Source organism: Pectinophora gossypiella, chromosome 17 (assembly GCF_024362695.1).
Source record: "Pectinophora gossypiella chromosome 17, ilPecGoss1.1, whole genome shotgun sequence".
In the NCBI taxonomy this organism is placed as follows: domain Eukaryota; kingdom Metazoa; phylum Arthropoda; class Insecta; order Lepidoptera; family Gelechiidae; genus Pectinophora; species Pectinophora gossypiella.
The window spans coordinates 5246261-5267835 of record NC_065420.1 but is presented as its reverse complement, the minus strand read 5'-3'; the positions used below and the strand labels follow the sequence as shown (position 1 = coordinate 5267835).

General features: G+C 36.2%; 1 protein-coding gene across 1 annotated transcript in view; it reads left to right on the top strand.

Annotated features, from left to right (window-relative positions):
* The window catches only part of LOC126374284 (sodium channel protein 60E-like), a 291877-nt gene that overhangs the window by 107390 nt on the left and 162912 nt on the right, over positions 1-21575 (top strand). The gene's annotated exons all lie outside the window — the stretch shown is intronic.

Here is a 21575-nt window from a genome sequence, read left to right as displayed (position 1 = left end):
GATATATTTTATGTATATCTTTATTTATCATTAAATATGCCATACTATACATTTGTTGAAATGTCAGTTTAAATATCATAAGAATTTTTATTGGTTTTAATTATAATAAAATTGTGAATAGAAGCTAGTTATCTTCATCTTCTTCGTCGTCTTCTTCTTGTTGTCGCTCGAAAACGTTCAATTCATTGTCATCATCCTCATTATCGGTCATATTCATCTCCAAACCCTCCAGAATTTCAGGATCGTATGCGTTTTCTTCATCGGGATTACTTGGATATTGTGCAGCGTTCAGGCAAGCTTGTCCATTGCACTGGCACAAGCTAAAGAACATTGTAGCCCTGATTTTCGACATCCACAGCGGGAACCACAACCATTTTTGCAATTGCAAAATATTGTATTTAGTAGTTCGGTTGGTGCTGGAGGTAATAACGTTCTTATGGGCTCCAGGATTCCATTTTCAAGCATCCAGCCCCATTCTTGAGGTTCTAAGTCATTCCCTAACCACGTTTGAATCTGGTAGTAGACGCGATTTATATGTTGATGAGCTGCTACACTTGTTGGTGGAAGTGTTGACAATTGTACAGGTTTATTTAGTTTCGTTAACTTAATGAATTGCGTGTAGCGAAAATGATCAATGTTGTCCTCAGATTTTGGAGCATTATATAATGCCAACAAGATGCGTACTCCATTTTCAAATAATGTTTGTACCGGGCAGTTTTCTTGTTGAAATACTTCCACCAGTTTATCCAAATTGGGAATTTTCTCCAATGCTCTGGTAACAGTTTTTTTTCCTTTTTTAAACAGCGCAGAAGTCGTGTCACAGCCACTAAATGCGTGTAAAAATAGAATGTGTTTTTTAGTACGCGGATATTGGTCAAAACTTTTGGAAGAGTATATTTGTGTCTTAACATTGCCTTTCCCAACTTTTTTAAAGAAAATTTCCTGTTGATGTGATTGAGTACGCCCAATTAAAATTACGAGCAAATCAATATCTTCTCCTATGATGACGACAGTCTTTTGATGTTCTGATAATGCAATAGCTGTCTCGATGATGAGAAGGTCAATAGAGAAGGTCATAGAGTAAGGACAAGTATATCCAGGTATATAATGATACTGTTGAAAAATGTACACGTTTTGAAGAAAACGTATGTAATGACGTTTTAACTGAAAATATATATTCCAGAATTAATAATATATTATAGTTGAATAGTTAAATATAAATAATTAAGTTACTGATTTTAATAAAATATCAACAATTAATAATTAGCACATAAATAATGGCCATTGTTTAATAATTATAATAATTTAATAAATAATAGACTTTATATCACGTACTGATAAGCGTAACTCACGCTTGACCTTGCATTGGACCATTTATAACTGTGCGCTGCGCACTCTTCGCGCTCTACCTCAAAAACGGCTGATCGTATCAAAAAAAACATGAAACGAAAATTGTAGAGAATTTTATACTCTACAACTTTTATTATAGGTAAAAATATCATTTAAGCAATAGGAAGCGAGATATTCACAAAAAAACAATTTTTATGACCTTTGACCTTCAATATCTTAAGACGCGGACACGGTATCATTTGTGACTTTTGAGATAACATTTAAAACGACAAAACAAAGGTCCATACCAATTTATAGCTTATTATCTCTCATTCCGAGGTGAAACCCCTAAAATGACTGGGCTAACAGTAGGTATCTTATTTATTGGTTTCCGGAATTCCCAATGGGATGATTAAATCTCTGTATTTGTTTTTCCGTATCTACCGAACCTGAACATCTTTAACTTATAGTGTACTTAAGAGAAGATTTAAAACTTAAAATTAAAGAAAGTTGTTATATGTGGTTTGATCATAAAAACTAACGAAAGTTTATCCCGTGAGATATCATAGAATAAGGAATAATACTTCGTATAGAACGGCAACTCTCCGCTCCGGCTAAGCTAAGTCCTCGGTCTTACTTTATTTGTTATAGTATGGGCGTCAGACGTCACATACACAGATGCGCGTGTACGATACAGTCAATGTTTAGTGTCTGTGTAAATTGAGGTTTGTTGTATGAAGTGTCCGGGGTGTGACGATGAGGGCGATGCTAAAATACAACCATAAAACTGTTTGCAATATTTCATCTATGACTGTTCAAAAACATGTGTTTATTTCAAAAGATAAACATTGTACAGTACAATGTTAAAGTGAAGTGTTAATTTCAATATCTTCACTACACACTACGTACAGTGACTATAAAACTATTATTTGTCTGTTTAACTACTTCAGTTTTAGTACATTCCGGACACTTCATACAAAAAAGCTATTTTTACGCATACACTACACATTGACGTTATCGTACACACACATAATGTGAGGTCTATGGGCATTAGACCTTACGATTGAGGACTAAAACAAGACCTTGGGTGAGGTAAACTTAGCTCAACCGCTGGTGGGGAGCGGAGAGTTGCCGTTCTATACGTATTCCTTATTCTATGGTTTTAGTGTCATTTCGGCTTCATAAGAACAGGAGCTATGTCATCGTAAAGTTCTTTATGTCCGAACCTTTTTTATGACTTCAAGAAAAATATTATGCCAGCGCCACTGACATTCTATAACCAAATAGACTCACATCCGCTAAGGAGTTTTTCTTAAAAAGCGTCCGAACAGTGTTGTAGATACGTATACATTGAGTTATGTAGATACTATAAGTTTATCCCCTCAAATTAAGATGTTATCGCTGTTCAGATAAAGTCAATATCGGTTGTACAGTGTCGATGCGCCGCGGACACTTTTTTACAGAGTATATTATTATTATTATTTTTTATACGAGGTCTATGAACAGCGGAGAAAATATTATATGGCTGTACCTCCCTTTTGCATAATGTCAATGTCCATTACTGGTAAATTTAATTCATAAAAGGGGGCTTAATTGTGTGTTCTTAAAGGAACTAAGGTAAGAAAGGGAAAAGTCAACATTTGGTCAGGCCGGATTATCTGCTTTCGTCTACGGATTTTTTGACATATTGTACACAATATACTTACTTCTATAATACATACATACATAAACTCACGCCTATTTCTCACCGGGGTAAGCAGAGACTATAGAATTCCATTTGCTTCGATCCTGACACACTTCTCTTGCTTCCTCCACATTCATCAATCGCTTCATACACGCACGCCGGTTCAGAGTAGATCGTATTGAACCTTTTCTAAGGACATCTCCAATTTGATCATCGTAAGTCCTTCTCGGTCTTCCTCTGCCAGCCCTACCATCAACTTTCGCTTTATATACCGCTTTTGCAATTCTATTATCCTTCATCCGCTCAACGTGTCCAAACCAACCTAACATTCCCTTCTCAATCCTAGTCACTATATCGTCTTTTACACCACATCTCTATCTTATCACACTGTTTCTCACTCCATCACTCAACTTCACACCGCAGATGCTACGCAAAGACCTCATTTCTACGGCATTCTTCTATAATAAACTAAGAAATCTTTGTACCACATATATAATAACATAAAAACAATCTCTTTTCTTTATAAATAATAGTGTGCAAATCATTAAGATAACTAAAAAAAACATAACTAACTATTAACAATAACTCGGATATCTAAAAGTGACTTCTGTGAATTTCGAACGAGCAAGATATAATTCAATCAAATCAAATTAAATATACTTTATTGCACAGAACTAAATTTCAACCATCAGACATAACACATGAATACAGTACAATTTGGGCGGCCTTATTGTTCTAGAGCAATATATAATATAGTCAATCTCCTTTGATACACCATTAAGTATTCGGATTGCTTATGTAGGTATGTGGTTGACATGTGACTTATTGGTTGCTTAACCACTAAGATACCAGGTTCGGTGCTCTATATCTAGTAAGATAGGGTCTCCGCCTGCAAATCTATTCGGTGATTCTCAAGAAGCTGAACCGTTAGTCTATCTTGTGTTGGTCTAATTGTTTTTCCATCCTGTTCTGTGTACAATAAACTGTTTTTAAACGTGTTGTTATATTTGGAGCCATCTACTTAAGTTGTTTTCACTAACACAGTTGGCTCGACCCTCAACACGGTGACACGGCTCACTACCTATCAGGTTGATCTAAAAGAAAACACGGTGAAGTGTGGGTACTCTGACTAACCCAATTGGCTATAGTGGTAAGCTTATGTTATGATAAGTTTTTTTTTTATAAAAAGTAGCTAAAATTTATTTCAGGTTTGATTAATTGATGTAACCGGCAGTAACTTTTCCTCGGCTATAAAGGTTGAGAATCTGCAGTAGTTATAGGCGGATGAGACGTTCGACAAAAAATATACATACATACGTACAGAAACTCACGCCTATTTCCCACCGGGGTAAGCAGAGACTATGGAATACACGCTCCAATTTGGTCAATGTACGTCCAAAAAATATACTTACTTATATAAAAAAAATACGATTCAAACGTAACTTTGTTTTTGAGGTGACTTATGGGACATTTGCCGCATATTAAGGCCGGATGAAAATGTAGCAGTTACCAACTGAATAACGATATTTCCGAGTTTGAGTAACAATAAGAAATACAGCGTACAACTCCACGACATATCTTGAAACTCAGTAGGTTATGTAAGATGATTCCGTGCAATAGATAGGAGAGGAACAAGCCCCTCGTATCCGCCCCAGGGACCGGAAATGCGGACTGTCGTCTCGAAGAATTGCCTCTGACATTCAACATTCAGCCTATTTCCATTGTATAGCTATAGTCACGCGCCGTGGTAGCACAGTTGGACGAACACTGTCACTGTGGGGTCGCGGGTTCAAACCAATGATTTTAAAATTCATATTGGTGAAGGAAAATATCATGAGGAAACCCACTTTCCCTAGAAATGTTTCGGAGTTATTGCACCTAAGCTGTATTAGGCTGGTTTTCCATTCGCGGGTTGGCATAGACACAAATTATCAATGCTCCACAGTAAATCCTGATATTCAAACTTACGTCGTAACGGCCTCCGTGGTCCAGTGGTTGAGTGTTGTGCTCACGATCCGGAGGTTCCGGACTCGAATCCCGGTGGGAACAAAACTCAAAATCACTTTGTGATCCCTAGTTTGGTCAAGACATTACAGGCTAATCACCTAATTGTCCAAATGTACGATGGCCCGTGCTTCGCAACGCACGTTAAGACGTTGGTCCCGGTTGCTACTTACTGATGTAAGTACGTAGTCGTTACATGAGTCATGTCGGGGGCCTTTGGCGGCTCAATGGTAACCCTGACACCATGGTTGATGAGGTTGGTGGTCCACCTCACAACCCACTCGATAGAAGAAGAAGAAGCTTACTATTCGGACTCTGTACGGAACTAAAATAAACATTGTTAACAAATTAGTTACTCTGTCCTTATAAATATTATAAAAAAAAAACTTCAACCTATACTTTTGTGCCATACTTACCACTGTGCAACATACTTAATTAAGTACTATCAATAAAAATGTAACCACGTTCGAGAACGGAACGAAACAGCGAGCCTTTAAAAAAGTAAATGGCTTCAAATGCCAGGCTTGCTGTAATAAAGTAATAACTCGACGATAACACGACTAACAACTGCCATTTGCCAATCAAACTTCAATTTTCTCACAACACCACATTTCATGTGCCCTGTAACGAGCTTTCCGATCACCAATCTTTACCATGTTCTCTTATTATGTCGATCTTGTACCTTTTAAGCCTGTTTTCCCCCGATAATGGACAGCTTTTTCAGGTAATGATCTTTAAACGGAACAGTAATGGACTTTGCGTCAATATACTGTTAAAAACCACCACAAATGGAGCCCTGACAAACATAACGAACCGTTACCGTTGATGAGTTTTTAAATGAATACGCGACGCGGGAGAGATCGCGGAAAATTGTCGTTTGACGGTTGCAGTAACAAGTGGTAGGACCGTATCGTAAAATATAATGACTCGACATGAGCGAACACGTGGAGGGTTATGGAAGTATTATTGTATTTAAAGTACGGTATTATTCGGATAAATACAATTAGGTACTTGGTTGCTCCGTTATACGAGTTTCCAAAAGTTGGGGTTTGTTTGAATGAGTTTCAAATGAAACGTAACGAGTTAAATGTAAGAGTGAGTTCCTCGCTCCAATTTTGTTAAGTTCAACGCAAATCGTCTCGATATTTGTGTGTGCATTTTGTACGTTACCTTTAATAAATAACATGAAGGGGTTTCAATCTAATTGTGGTAAATGTTGAATATCATGATGCGTTCTTTATTCATTACACATAATGACGTCACTAATTTATGAGCCACGCTCTGGTCGGTGCAGCATTCTCCATGCTACTTTTTAGGGAAAAATAGGGCAGTGGTTTCTCTCTTGCCTTCCGCCCAATACATATCAATGTTATTAAAATATACCGACTTTACTAACCTATTCGCAAAATATTATTTTACCATCAAAAAGTACATATTTTTAATTACTTAGGTAAAGATAATGTCGGAAGGCAGTAGGTACTCTCGTAACACTTAGTCACTCATATAGTATACTTTATTGTACACAACAAACAAAACAAGTTTTACACACACACACACACAATCTGGCGGCTTTATTGCTAAGCAGCAATTTCTTCCAGGCAACCAGTGGCAAGAAATCATTTTTTAATGAATGATAATATCACGTGGTTTTCAGGCATTGTGGCCGGTTTTTAACAAAATGATGACACTTTAGTCTATGTAAGCCGTAAGCCGTTTAGGAGTAAGAGAGCGCGCGTGGATAGTCTGTCTCACTCGCATACATGGCGTAAGGCAACTCACGGGAAGAATTAAATTTTTGTATGAAGTATCCGGGTTGTATGTTGTGTTTTTATACTACCGAGCTGACTGTATATTCAAGGTTGTTTGAGATCATAAATGTTTTACGATTGTTATTAATAATGTTTATGAGCTTTCAACATCAAAGGCAAAAATATTAATAATTTGTTATTGGAAAAATAGGAAGTGAAAGTATATGTGGAACGACGTAGAAAAAAGAGTACAAAACTGTATTAATGCGATTTCGGGAAGCTTCGGTTCGAAGCCGGGTACCGGACTTGCAGTAATTTATGTTAAGTGCACTTTTCACTAACACAGTTGGCTCGTCCATTATAGACGGCGATACGGCACACCACCTATATTTTTTTTTATTACCTACCCAAAGTTATATCACTGGAATGTCAACCATGGAATAGGCGACGGGCAAGCTTGCTCTGCGTTTTGGCGAAATCGATGTGTTGGTTTTCTTTTTTCCTAAAATACGTGGTACGTGATTTTGTTCGTATTTTGACAGAACGACATGACTAAGTAAGTCACATTTAGCACCAATCGACAAAACGACATAATTATATCGTCAAAATCAATAAAATGACCGTGACAAAATTTGATCACTATGCGCATGTTACCCCTAGTTTGCAAATACGAATAGTGGCTGCAAGTTGTTATCTGACCACTTGTGGATTACTGCAGGTGCCGTGAAGTCTATCGGCTTCGACCAATAGCCGTACAGCATTTATCTACCGTAGATAGTATTCGCGGAGTCAGAGTTACTATTGAGCCGCCAAAAGCCCCTGACATGGCACTGTAACGACTACATACTTTTTTATTTGTTCAAAACATTTTTTCACCTACATTTTTTTGCAAAAAATAAGACCCGCAGTGATGGAGTATGCTCCATACCCCCTCCGGTTGATTGAGGGGAGGCCTGTGTCCAGCAGTGGGACGTATATAGGCTGTTTATGTTATGTAAGACGCTTATCTAAAAGCTTAAATAAGGCTTATGTGAAAAGCAAATTAAAATTACTTACTTGATGAAATAATAGCCGGGATCGACTGCTTAACGTGCCCTCCGAAGCACGGATCGTCTTAGTTTCGGACAATCGGGTGATAAACCTGCAATGTTCTTACCAAATTAGGGATCAAAACGTGATTTTTGTGATGACTCCACACGGATTCGAATCCGGATCGTGAACCCAGCGCTCAACCACTGGAGGCCGTTCTGTATTCTATTAAAGGCTCGAATTTTGGAAGGGATATCGTAACCCTTTACCTAACTCAATATGTTCCGTGAATATGTCATATGCTTCAACCTAAACAATATTGCGGACCCCACAATTCATGTCGAAACATAAACCCCGCTGAAAGGCTATTATCATAACAATAATATTATGGTAATACTGTCTAACATGCTTAAGTAAGGCGTCCAATTTGTTCGTCCGAGCAAATTGTCCCTCATATTATACTGAGATGGGGCCTTAGTAGATTTAACGGCCGAATTTGAAATTTATGCACGTGATATGCAGAGTGCATTATGACGAAAGTCGATGGATGCTTTTGGAATGGAGCCAGGGAATACCTGTGAATGGGTGCTTGTGACAAAAGGCCGGGCTGTGAGCCTGCGACTCTTTAAATTCGGAAGCCTTTGTGTGGAAACGATGATGACTTCTGAGCTATGTTTGATTTTGTAACAAAACATAATATATTAGTGTATTATTAGGTATATATTAATGTGTATGCTTGTACACGTTATCTGCCCTCTCCTCATTATCTTTCAATCTCCCAGGCCTACTGGAAGAAATTTCTATTAGAAATAAGTTGTAGCTTTTGTCTCTCCTCATGTTATCATATTGTTTTTTTTTTGTGTTATCCTGTGTACAATAAATTATTAAACAAATAAAATAAAATAAATAAATAATACATAGCATCACTTTTGTATCCCCGAATTGTTAAGCAAATGTATGTATACAGGGTGTTAGTGACATCGTAACAAAAATTTTGAGGGATGATTCAGACCATGACTCTGAGTTGATATCAAGTGGAATTTTCCATCGCTAAAGCATAGAATTGAAAATAATGAAAAAAAAACGAAAGGAAAGTAATTAATTTTGCGACCGAAAATTCCACTTGATATCAACTCAGAATCATGTTCTGAATCACCCCTTCAGTATTCGTTACGGTGTCACTAACACCCATACCTACTTGAAAGGGTAACGTACATGTACGTAACGAAAATGTTGAGGGATGATTCAGACCATTACTCTGAGTTGATATCAAGTGGAATTTTATTTTCCATCGCAAAAGCATAGAATTGAAAATAATTTAAAAAAACTAAAAGAAAATAATTAATTTTCCGACGGAAAATCCACTTAATATTAACTCAGAGTCGTGGTCTGAATCATCCCCCTCCAGTATTCGTTACGATGTCACTAACAGCCTGTATACATTCTTTCTGCGCCAGCTATATTTAAGTCTCACGAAATAGAGGGCAATAGGGTCGCCATTAACCGGGCACAAGTCCTGGAAACCACGTGATGTCAATTATCCACGATCCAAACATACGAATTCAGTGGTTCGGAGCTCTATCCCCGAGCCAGGATGGGAAATCGTGATCGTTAGTTACTTTGCAACATATTATTTTCCCGATTGTTTTACCATAAAATTGTTTTCGAACCGTAAAAGATATATAGGAAGACAAATACGATATTGAATCTTCACCTTTGACTTTTACGTGAACTTTTACCTTAATGGGCAGGCTTGTTAATAAATAACGATGGAGTTTGTTTTCTGAAGCGTATAAGAAATTGGAGATCTTTAGTGTCACTTCTAGAGTCACTGTAAATTAAATGATAATTCCTACTGTAAAACGTATTCTTAAACTTTAATATCTAGATATTTAAATGCCTAAAAGACTCATACGAATACATGTGTGTATGTATGGATGTGTATATATATGTGTATATATTTATATATATTTTTATTTACGGTATTTTTTTGTTATGTTGGTATAATTATTATGTTTATTGCACCAGCCCGTGCTCAAATGCATAAACTTCTTTCACCCTAAGGTTGCCTGGCAGAAATTGCTGTTTAGCAATAAGGCCGCCTATTGTAAGCGGACCCGGTAAAAACTAGGGAGATGTTGATGATCATAAATATTAAACTGAATACGTGTGGTGTTTAATTGTATTGTAACTGTTTTTTTTGTTTTAATGCAATAAAGTAATGTGACGGTGTTTAAAACAGTGACAAGTGCAGTGTTAGTGCAGAGTTTCATGCAGTGTTCAAGTGTCGCGTAAAGTGCGAAATAAACTGAAGTAACGGTGACGGAGTTGTACAGTCATGAGCAATATCATGTACCCACTTTACAACCCTGTCGCACTATCATATTTGACATTTAATGAGACTTACGGTTTAATATGTCAAATAAGTTAATGTGACATGGATTCAAAGTGTATACATATTAGTACTCGTGACCGTACCACGTAGCCCTGTGCGAGTACTGTACTGTGTGTTTATTGAATAAATTAGTTCTTCCTTGGACTTAGTGGGTTTTCCAATCCAGAAACCCACGTCCGTAACAGTATATTTGTATTATTGTATTGTATGGTTTATTGTTGTGTAGTAATTAAACTCAATACACATCATTCACCATTCCTTTTGCTCATAATAGTTATTTACGTCAAGGACTTGAGGGTAGCGAAACTATATCCCCTTACCATATATCGTTATCACAAAATGGAATCCTCCCACAAAAGACACAACATGGCATCACGCCTGTATCCCCGGAGGGGTAGGCAGAGGTGTATAGTGTCTACAGTGTATGTACGGTCACGAGCATTAATATGTATACACTTTGGTACCATTTCACATTAACTTTTTTGACAAATTGAACTGTAGGTTTCTCTAAATGTCAAATATGTTAGTGCGACAGGGTCCTAAAGTGAGTACATTATATTGCTCATGACTGTACACCCACTCGCTAGCTATGTTTAAGTCCCATGTAATTGGGCGCGAGCTTATTGACTTTAACCGGGGACATATCTTGAAAACCACGTGATATCAATTACCTTACATAAACATAAACTGCCTATATACGTCCCACTGCTGGGCACAGGCCTCCCCTCAATCAACCGGAGGGGGTATGGAGCATACTCCACCACGCTGCTCCACTGCGGGTTGGTGGAGGTGTTTTTACGGCTAATAGCCGGGACCAACAGCTTAACGTGCCTTCCGAAGCACGGAATCATCTTACTTTTTCGGACAATCAGGTGATTCAAGCCTGAAAAGTCCTTACCAAACACAGCCTCCGTGGTCTAGTGGTTAGAGCGTTAGGCTCAAGAACTGGAGGTCCGGGTTCGATTCCCGATGCGGAAATTGTCGAAATGACTTTGTGAGACTGTCAATTACCTAAGATCATAAAATAAGAATGAAACTTAAAAACTCGTATTCAGTGGTTTAGAGACTGAGCCGGGATTCGAACCCTTCACACTACGATGTAAGTAACACGTTCTTCGAACAGGGCTATCACGGATTTCCACTAAAGTTAGAAACCACAGAATATATAGGTACTTTTAAGCGTTCATAAATAAAAAAACAACAGTATTATCATCTGTCACAGTCATGTCTGGAAGTTTGCGCCTCGGGACCCGGAGTTTGTTATGGCGAAATATTAATAGGGTTCCGTACCCTCTCTGGGGTCCAACCGTTTATCACTGCGGACTGCGGATGCTCTTGAAATATACAACGATGACTACTTAACGAAGTCTAGAGAAAAATAAACAAGACGAAATTTGTTTTTGGGGGATTATTTAAATACGGATTCAAAACTCTTTTTTGTTTTCTTTTCGACGTGACTTATTGTACATTTGCCTCAGATCGTAGTAACTACTTGGCCGGAGAAATGGGGAGCGCTGATCGCTCCCATCCGGTACAAAATTTAAGACACCAGCCCTGAGGGAGCCCAATTGGGCGCGAACCTCAGCTCAGGGCGTCGTCTAAGGGGATCATATTGTAAAAATTAATACAACCTAGTGGATCGAAAGCGGTAAGCGCCAAATGAGGGAAATCGTCGACTACGCCGACGGGGTCGGTATACGGGTCCTGTAGTGTTTGTTGTCGCGAGCTGATTGGCCGCCTCTTAGCTATAGAGGAGTGATCGCGTCGTCAGGATTCAAAACTCCGTGGCTAAAGCAGTGTTAAGGATTTGGTATCGCAACTGTACTTAAATTAAAAAAAAAAAGCAAAAGTCGCAAAAGTTTTGGTAGGGTCGATAATAACTTTGATACCAGGGATGATGAGGTTGGTAACCCACAACCCACAGTATAGAAGAAGGTACGTAAGATAAGTACAGTATATAGCTTTATTATGTATGTTTGTAATTACGTAACAAATTAAATAGAACTTCTTTAGCCTAATGACGAATTCGTGTATAACGTGAAGCGAGCATTAGAATACGAAGCGAAAATTTGCTGAGAAGAGGAACTCCGTTCTTTTGAAGTGAATTGATAATGGGATTTCTATTCATTATCTGCGAGATGGTAGAGTAAAACGTGGCCTTATGGTGACGCTGTATCAGTGTGTCATATACCTACCTATTATGCGTGTTTTCATACAACTTTTTTCTAAGTAATTTAACCTCGATTGGCAATTTTCGTCGGATACTTAATACTATGCATAAAACACATAAACCATAAACATAAACAGCCTATATACGGCCCACTGCTGGGCACAGGTCTCCCCTCAATTAACCGGAGGAGGTATGGCGCATACTCCTCCACGCTGCTCCACTGCGGGTTATGCATAAAACACAAAAAAAATAAAGCTCCACCCCTGAAGATTTTATTTTAGTACTATACTACCTAGAATAACATTTGATCTGAGCACCTCACAAACAAAATTCCTGGATATTAGCTCTCCTAAATGTGGAAATGTGGGGCAGGGAGATAATCGTCTAACCACACGTAAACATCCTCCAAATCCACGCGATTGATAGAACCATCAACCACGATTCCCGGCCCCAATAGCCCTTAGCGGACAAAAGCAGACAAATTGTCACCCATTATCCCATTGTGCGACAAATGTCGAATAAATACCGCCACTAACATATCCGAACAAAGCCCGGATAAACTTGGCGAGCCAAATGAACTGGGAATGTTTGGAATATCTCCAGACTCCAGATCTAGGGACACTTCAAAATTCAATTCGATAACACAATAACTGTTGCAGGGATTTGTTTTTCTATTCGGTTTTCGGGTTTGGAACATTAAGGATTAAGCTCAGACACGGAAAATTCAATTTCTTGAGTAAGTATTGGGATTAGCTTTGCCTTTGACTTAGAATAATCTTAATTTAATATTTCTGAAAATACACAAGGATTTGATGACTAGAGCTTTATAAGTTAGTGAGCGTTGAATTTAATTATTAGTAGGTATCAGCCGTCCGAGATATAAGTACCAACAATAAGTCAAACAAAAAAATTGTATATCGGCTACACGCGTTTCGTGGAGTTCGTACAAAATAGTTGAACATGTACGTAGTTTATTAAGTAACAAATCATTCGTCGGATAACATAATATCACCCGCAAACACATACATTCTACCCCTAATATTTCACAACGAAACCGCATAACAGGGTTTCCATCCCGCAAATGTAAACTAAAACATTTTTCACACAAGAGTCAATTTCGTGCGCCGCTAGAAGCCAGAATATTCCGATAAAGTATGAAAATGTGAAAAATACCGGGCGTATCCACCGCTTGCGGTCGGATCGGCGTATGGAGGGAAAAATGCACATTTTATTTTTAAACGCCGATTAAACTCGGTTGCCTGTGCCCTGTGCCAATGCCAATTACACTTTTTAAAAAGTTTTTGTTGCACAAATTAGCTGGTGATCATGGCTCCGGAACGTTCGGAACGCTCCGGAATGTTCTATTTATGAAAAAATAATTGGGTTTGTAAAACAAAAGAATACGTTAGGATTTTCTAACACTATTTCATTTAATCTTGATTAAACTGAATAAATAGGGAAGTAATCGATTTATTAAGTAAAAGAAACAGATTTTTGTTTCGGATTTTGGCTGGTTATACTAACGCAACAACAGGCGATCTATTATTTAGACAAAATGTCCTTTCCTGAATTTGTAAGAATGGATATAAAAAAAAGTTTCAGTTTTTTATTTACTTCCAGTTCGGCATATAAGGCTCAAAACCACGAAGGTGGCGAATTTGGTTTGGAAGCTCGTAAAATAAAATATACAAATGAATAACGTTAAATAAGAATTGAATACTATCGAGATCAGTTAGATGTATGTATACCTAAAATTGATAATTTGAAAAATAAGTTATTTTAAATAATTTAAAAATAAATATGTGTAAAAAGTCATTTCGGGAACGCGTCCAAAACAAAAAATTCCAACTTCAACTTACGTTAACAAATAGTAAAATCGTTTATTTTAAATTCTCAATGTTCAATTGAGTTTGTTTATTTCCTAAACAATTATTATCTTAAAGCCAAAATATAGAAAATAAAATAATTTTAAATACGGCACTTGTCAATAGTTTGTCCAAGAAATCAAACGTCATATCCGTGAACACAGCATTAGGTAGTGAAAACTTTTATTCTTGAATGCCAGTTGCGGCGCTAGTGTGCTTTAGTAGCGAGCAATAATGTTGTGAGGCCGGCGACATTTGTTTTGTATGTAAATAAATAACAGTTTAAGTGGTAAGTACTATTATGTTCTTGTATTTTTTACCGTACCTTAAATATACGTCATTCCGGGAATGGGTAAAATAGGAAATCATATTAAAATAACTGTTACTTAATTAATATTATGTAAAATTATAACTGTTTACTTCACAATTACCTTGAAATAATATGTCTAAGACGGCGACCATCAGAATTACAAGCGCGAAATTTCGAAAACGTCATTTCGGGAACAGTCATTTAGGGAACGTTCCCGGAGATGATGACGCGTTCCCGGATTGACGTAGTGGGTTCTGATGATATGACTTTTCATAGGTGAATTAATTTTGAAAAAATAGATAGATAGATAGATAAAATACTTTATTGAGCACAATGGACACAAAATACAAAAAAAAATATTTTGTTAAAAATCAAAGAATTTCTTTTGTTTTCAGTAAAAATGAAACGAAACGAAGACGAGAAAAAGAAGAAAACTTAAAAAATAACTTAAAGAAAATAGTTCATCTTATACCTATAAAACAAAGGGAAAACGCCAATGCATGAAATCGCAAGTTATTAGTATCTTATGTGACATTTGAACAAATTATAGAGATAACACCTACACCGTCACTGAAAGTTGAAAAGAATCGCGAGTATTACCATTTTACGTCTAATTTGAGAATGTTAATTGTCTTATTTTCTTGAGGCTATTCTATTATTGAAAAAAAAGTTTATTGTAGTACTATTGTTGTCTTGTAGTTTAAAGTGCAACATTTAATTCGATTATTTTCCATGAGACTATAATTAAAGACTGATCAAAATTAATACGCTAGGCATAGTTTAAACTAATTCAAAGTTGACTTAGTGATTGTAACAGTTAGTAAAGTATTAAGAAGAGTTTTGTTACCAGTTTCCTTTTTATAATTTCCGAATTCTATATTTTTTGGTTATAATAATATACCAAATAATATTTCTAAACAAGATTAAAGAAATCACAAAACTAAATTTTCGTATTTATTACTCAAAAATACCTTTACCTGTAAGAAAATCCCAACAGCATCATTCAGTGAACACCTTAGTCATTCCGGGAACACGACAGCATTTTCGGGAACTCTACTTTTATTTGCCTTTATAATACTAATTTCAAATATTATTGAACATTTAAATATGCACTTACAAACATAATAAAGTTATTATTATAGTAATATCTAATTTTACTTCTCAAGTCATCTAAATTTTGCTATATTTTGAATTTGGTGCTTGAAATTAAAAAATTAGCTACTTTTGAATTTTCAATTTGATAATTTTTATAAATATCCATGTTTATTCAGCGAATTTCCATTTACATTTAAAAAAATATAGTAAAATGCAATTAAAAATGACAATATTTTACTGCTTTCTGTAAATATTATATTTAAAAATAAATATTTAGTTACGTTCCCGAAATGACGATTTTTACTGCCGAGTTACCTTAAAATCGCTTCAATTTGAAAAATTTTGAAATCTGTGCGCGCCCCTTTTAAATATGTTAAGTTTAATAACTAATAAACCATTTCTACTTCTTTATTTGGCTATTGCTTTTAACATTGTATGCTCAAATTGCAAACCTGAAATTCGCCACCTTCGTGGTTTTGAGCCATAAGCTTCTTTCTGTGGCTGAAGAAAAAACATAAGTACCAGTCTTTACATTTCGACGTTTACAGTTTCAAGTGTTGAACAGTGGCGTTAAAATGGCCACATCGAAGCAATTCATCTTTGCGCATATAAAAGTAAGTGCGCAATACAAACAAATGTCAAATAGTAATATTGCTTTCTTAGATGAATTGCTTCGATGTGGCCATTTTAACTCCCCTGGTATCCTAGAATCCATCCCATTCTCACTGCAAGGCTTTTATTCAAGATTTATTGTGCCACTTCCAAGGCACCTCCCACTCGCGTGCGGAAATAAGTCAATCTTCACACAGCACTGCTACTCCGAACAAAATATACTATTCCATTATACGCTAGTATTTTACTGTTTGCGTTATAGAAATCATGGTAAGGTAAAAATGTATAAAGTCGTGACGTCAATAAATAGCACAGTGTACGTGTAAATTTAACGCGCAAATTCTTTTTGATTTAATAAATATTTCAAATAAAGTGACGCCATAGTTATATCAAAATGTTTATTTCGACCAATATAATATTTATTGTTAATAACTTACCCCGGTGGGAAATAGGCGTGAGTTTATGTATGTATCTATGTTCTCACATGTCATTTTGTGTAAGGTTTTTTATTGTATTATTTGGCGACTTCTAATAATAAAATTATTTCTTTCTATTTTTACATTAAGTAGGGTAAAGTATTTCAAGATTTAAGTACAAGTGTACTAAAATTACATTACTTTTAGGTTATTATTTTAGAAATGTACCTAATTTCTAACCTTTTTAGTTTTAGTAGTTTAATAGGTGTGCGTTTATGTAGGTATGTATATATGTGTGTTTAATTTTAGTGCACCAAATGGTAGCACCGAAGTAATATTAGTACACACAAGCAGAAGGTACCTGGGTTGTTCTTCTTTTTTATCGACAATGATCTGTCCTTCGTTCTGCTTCTGATAAGTTATGTTTTAGAATTTTATTTCATGTTTTGATTGTCCAAAAATATAGTTATCTTATTATACTCAAAATACAAGCAAAATACTAATCGGTTCCTCAATTAGTTATTAACGTAGCTTGATCGTTTTTCACAAAATTATGTGACAGAGTGGTAAATTTAAATGCTGTCTCCGATGAAAAGGGCCACTCTGTCACAATATTTTTTGGAATGCGCCTGCAAAGAAAAGTATGTTACCAAGATAAAGAGAACCACTAAATAGTCCTCTACAGACACATCTTTATATGATGTTTTAAAATATTTATTGCCGTTATAATTTTAAAGATGTTAAATCCGATAAATCGAGAAAATGTCTTTTTATTGTCGATAAAAAAGAAGAACGACCCACCTACCATTACTTAACTGTATTGTAAATATTATAATACTTTACGGTTTACGTAATAAAACCTTTATCAGGTAAAATGTATGAAATGAAGTTCTATGTGACATAATACAAAGAGAAGTGGTAGAGTTTATTTGTTATTAGTGTGACTAGGGATCGACGATTTATTTATTTATATTTAGATTTCACGACATTACAGTGTAGAAGCGCCAATGCGCCGTGAAACTTTCATAATAATATAAGCACGCGGACTTAAGAAGCTGAATATGTATATTTGAAAACAATATCAAAACATATTTCACACATCATCATCCCGCAGAACCTCAGATACGACACACATACGTCCACTCACTCACAAACACATCACACTCTGGTGCTGATTCAAGGAGAGCATTTGCATATGCAAGCCACGAAGGAGTACTTGATCTAAGGTTTTTTTTTGTGTAAAGGCATCATGTAACATACAGGCAACATATAGATGTGAGCGCCTTCAGCACTACTCATTTGTCCGGCCAAGTAGTACTACACAAGTTACATCAAAATGCGCTGAGAAATTATAGCGATTCAATTTACAATTTGTATTCCGAAATTCTAAAACCACAAAACGTGAGCTGAAAATAAATTCAGTGCGAGGCGGTTTATAGCTGAAATATATTTTTACAATCTGCTATAAAAATCAATGAAAAGATTTGTGAATAGAATGTTTTTATGTTTTACACTATAGGAATATTAATTCCTATATCAATACATAGCGACAATGAAATAAACTGTTCTTTTAAAGGGTAAACCAATCATGCGACAAGTTGCTTGTCTTTTGGTGTAAGTAATAGAGTCCAGGCACTGGGCACCCTCAGGCCTGTTGCCTTAAATTGTAATACTTAGTGCTCCCCATTTTTCCAGCCAAGTAGGTATTTAATACCATTTGCGGCAAATCTAAAAAAAGTCCAAGAAAAAAAGGTCCCTAGATGTCACTTGTTTCCCTAAAAATCAGACTTCAGTATCTTCAGTTTAGAAAAATGGGATGAACGTGAAGACGAAAGGCATTTTTTTGTTTTTGACGTGACTTATTGTAGATTTGCCGCAGATGGCATTAACTACTTGGCCCGACAAATGGGGAGCGCTGAAGGCTCTCACCCGGTAGACGAAGGGCACATTCATTTGCTTTTACCTATAGGTATAATTCGGACACTTCATACAAAAGACCTCGTTTTACACAGACACTACACATTGACGTTATCGTACACGCGCATCTGTGTGTGACCTCTGACGCCAATACGATTGAAGTCTAAAGTAAGACCGAGGGGGGTGAAGTAAACCTAGCATAGCCGACGGTGGGGAGCGGAGAGTGGCCGTGTATTATTATTCCTTATTCTATGCTATAGGCATTGATGTATAATATGTTACTATAGCTTAAAGGTAGGTTTAACGCGCTTCGACTGCAGTGCATCATGTAATAACAGCCTGGTTTCACTCGCAGGGGACTGCGGTAGAGTTGTTGTTAGTAAGGCGATGCCTAATGCAAGGAGGTTTCACATTGTTGTTTGATCGATATCCACAGGGATCATGTCCCGGGTAAAGTCCATAAAGTACCTAATGATCGTCTACCGCAGGTCCATTATCAGGTGATTTTAGCCTGCAATTTCCAATATGTGTCATTATCATAATCATAACTAACGTTTTTATCAAGAAAATAAAATAGGCCAATTAAGGAATATTGTTTTTTATTGTTGTTGCTATAGGCAACATAAAAAAATACGTCATTATATAAAGTCGATCGATGTTAAACAATAACTGTTTTAATCAGTAGTTACATTATTGTACTGTATACTATTGCTGACGGATAAAACGTTATTATTAAAACAAAATATCAAAAGCCCCTGAATAAAAAAATCTTTCCGTTGTGTAATGAAAAAAAGATTTTGAGATTTTTCTTTTTTTTTGGTCGGCATTTTATTATTAAAATAAGAAAGAACATAACGTAAGTTCACGATCCAGATACCTTAGAGGTACATCCATCGCAAGATGAACTAAGCACTCACACCTCACAGAGCTTTTTGCTGCAAATAAGAAATAATTAACCGTATTATACGGGAGAAATTGATAACCTCATTCTTTTTAGAAGTCTGGTAGAAATATAATTGGTAAGTAAGTATAGTAAACAGATAATATCCAGTTTTATTTACCTAAAATCACCTACACACACACATCCACAGATTCTACCTTTTAATACCTATATCTTACAGGATTAAAACACATAATAACGGGTTCTTACCGCGTGATCATGGCACTCACAACAATGTCGAAATATCGGGAGTCTCATATCCCTAGTTTAAACGCGGTAAGAACCCGTTATTATGTGTTTTAATTATGATAATAACCGCGTAAACTTAAAACAATATACTTACAGGATTTTAGTGACACCACAACGAATACTGGGGGGGATGATTCCGACCATGGTTCTGAGTTGATATCAAGTGGAAAATTCATGTCAATTTTAGTATTTTTAAAATGATTTTCAGTTCTATACTTTTGCGATGGAAAATCCCACTCGATATCTACTCAGGATTATGGTCTGAATCATACCTGAAACTTTTCGTTGCAATGTCACTAACACCCTGTGTACTGTTAGTATAGATACCACTTGCAATAGATACAGTTGCAACTACGTTTCAGCTCCCCGACATATCTGGGGCACTAATTGTATCACGTTGTGTGGCATTGCGAGTGTCATCTATCGAATTACCTTAACGTTCCACCCGCCACTGCTGAATTGTAACGATGGGTAACATAACATAACAACATCATCATCATCATCTATTATCTGTGTACTTAATAAAAAAAAAAACAAAACTGTACGTACCAGTTTGGTAAGGATGTTTGTTAAATTACCTCTTCAGATATTTGTTTTTCATTAAATAAATAAATAAGTACATTTTATTGGTGGCTTGACCATGGTGTCCTAGTGAGAGGGCACCCTTAAAAACTGACACAAAAAATTCCGTGACGGGTCAGCTTTAAACCAACCAAGTTGTGTAGCCATCAGACTATCAGTTAGTCGGATATTTCGTATGCAGAAACACGATTTGTGAAAGGAGTGAAATTCGTTCTGCAGATAGGCAAGCAGGCAAAATTGCATGGCAGGTGCAGAGTTCGAAATACCACGAAATTGGATTTTTGAAGGCAGGTTTTGCGATTCCTATTAAATTCTTGCATTAAAACTAGGTAAAATTTATCAAATTTTTATAAGGTCACTGCTGGTTTATAAATATTTTGGAGTGTTCTGTTTGGAGGAGTAATTACATAAGAAGTAAAAAATGTGTTTTGCGTGTCTACTGGACTGCGATATTTCAAATGCGCACAGCTTGGTTGTCATTGAACCTAAAAACACTCAGAAACAAGTACATTAGCACGTCAACTTATATTTTTTATTATTTATTTATTACCTTTGGATAAATTCAAGAACTTCCATTAAACGCCACGTAATCTTGATCAAAATCTTATCTGATGAAATCAAAACAATAGACCATTAAACAAAGAGCTCATCTGCAGTAATTTCTGCCAATGAATTCATTTATAATAAACACCTAGTTATTATACTTTTTTGGTAAAATATTGTCGCGGGCCTTTGAAGGAAGGTTGTCCGCTAAAGTCACGAACCTCCATTTGTTATAAAATATACAGCCTACTGATAAAATAGCATACTAATTTTGTTTTACGTAATAATGATTGTAATAATTATAAGAGGGGAGGAAAACATATGTAAATAATATAAAAAGTTGGCAATAATAATTATAATAAATATAACTTCATAAGCGACTCCTTATGATGCCAAACATTTCGTGCAAGGAGGTTCAAAGGCGAATACAAACATTGCATTGATTTATTACAAACGTCATATAAGGGAAGCTATAAAGAAAGAGAGGAAGGGGAAGACCAAGAAGAGCTTACATGGAACAGATTGAAGAAAAGACGAACGTCGTGTCTTATAAGGAGGTGAAGGAATTGGTCTTTGATAGACAAGAATGGAGAATGCTACACCGACAAGAGTGTGGCTCTTAAATTAGTGATAAAAAACATTGCGAGGCATGTTCCGCGCAAGCCGTACGGCGCACGCAATGCTATG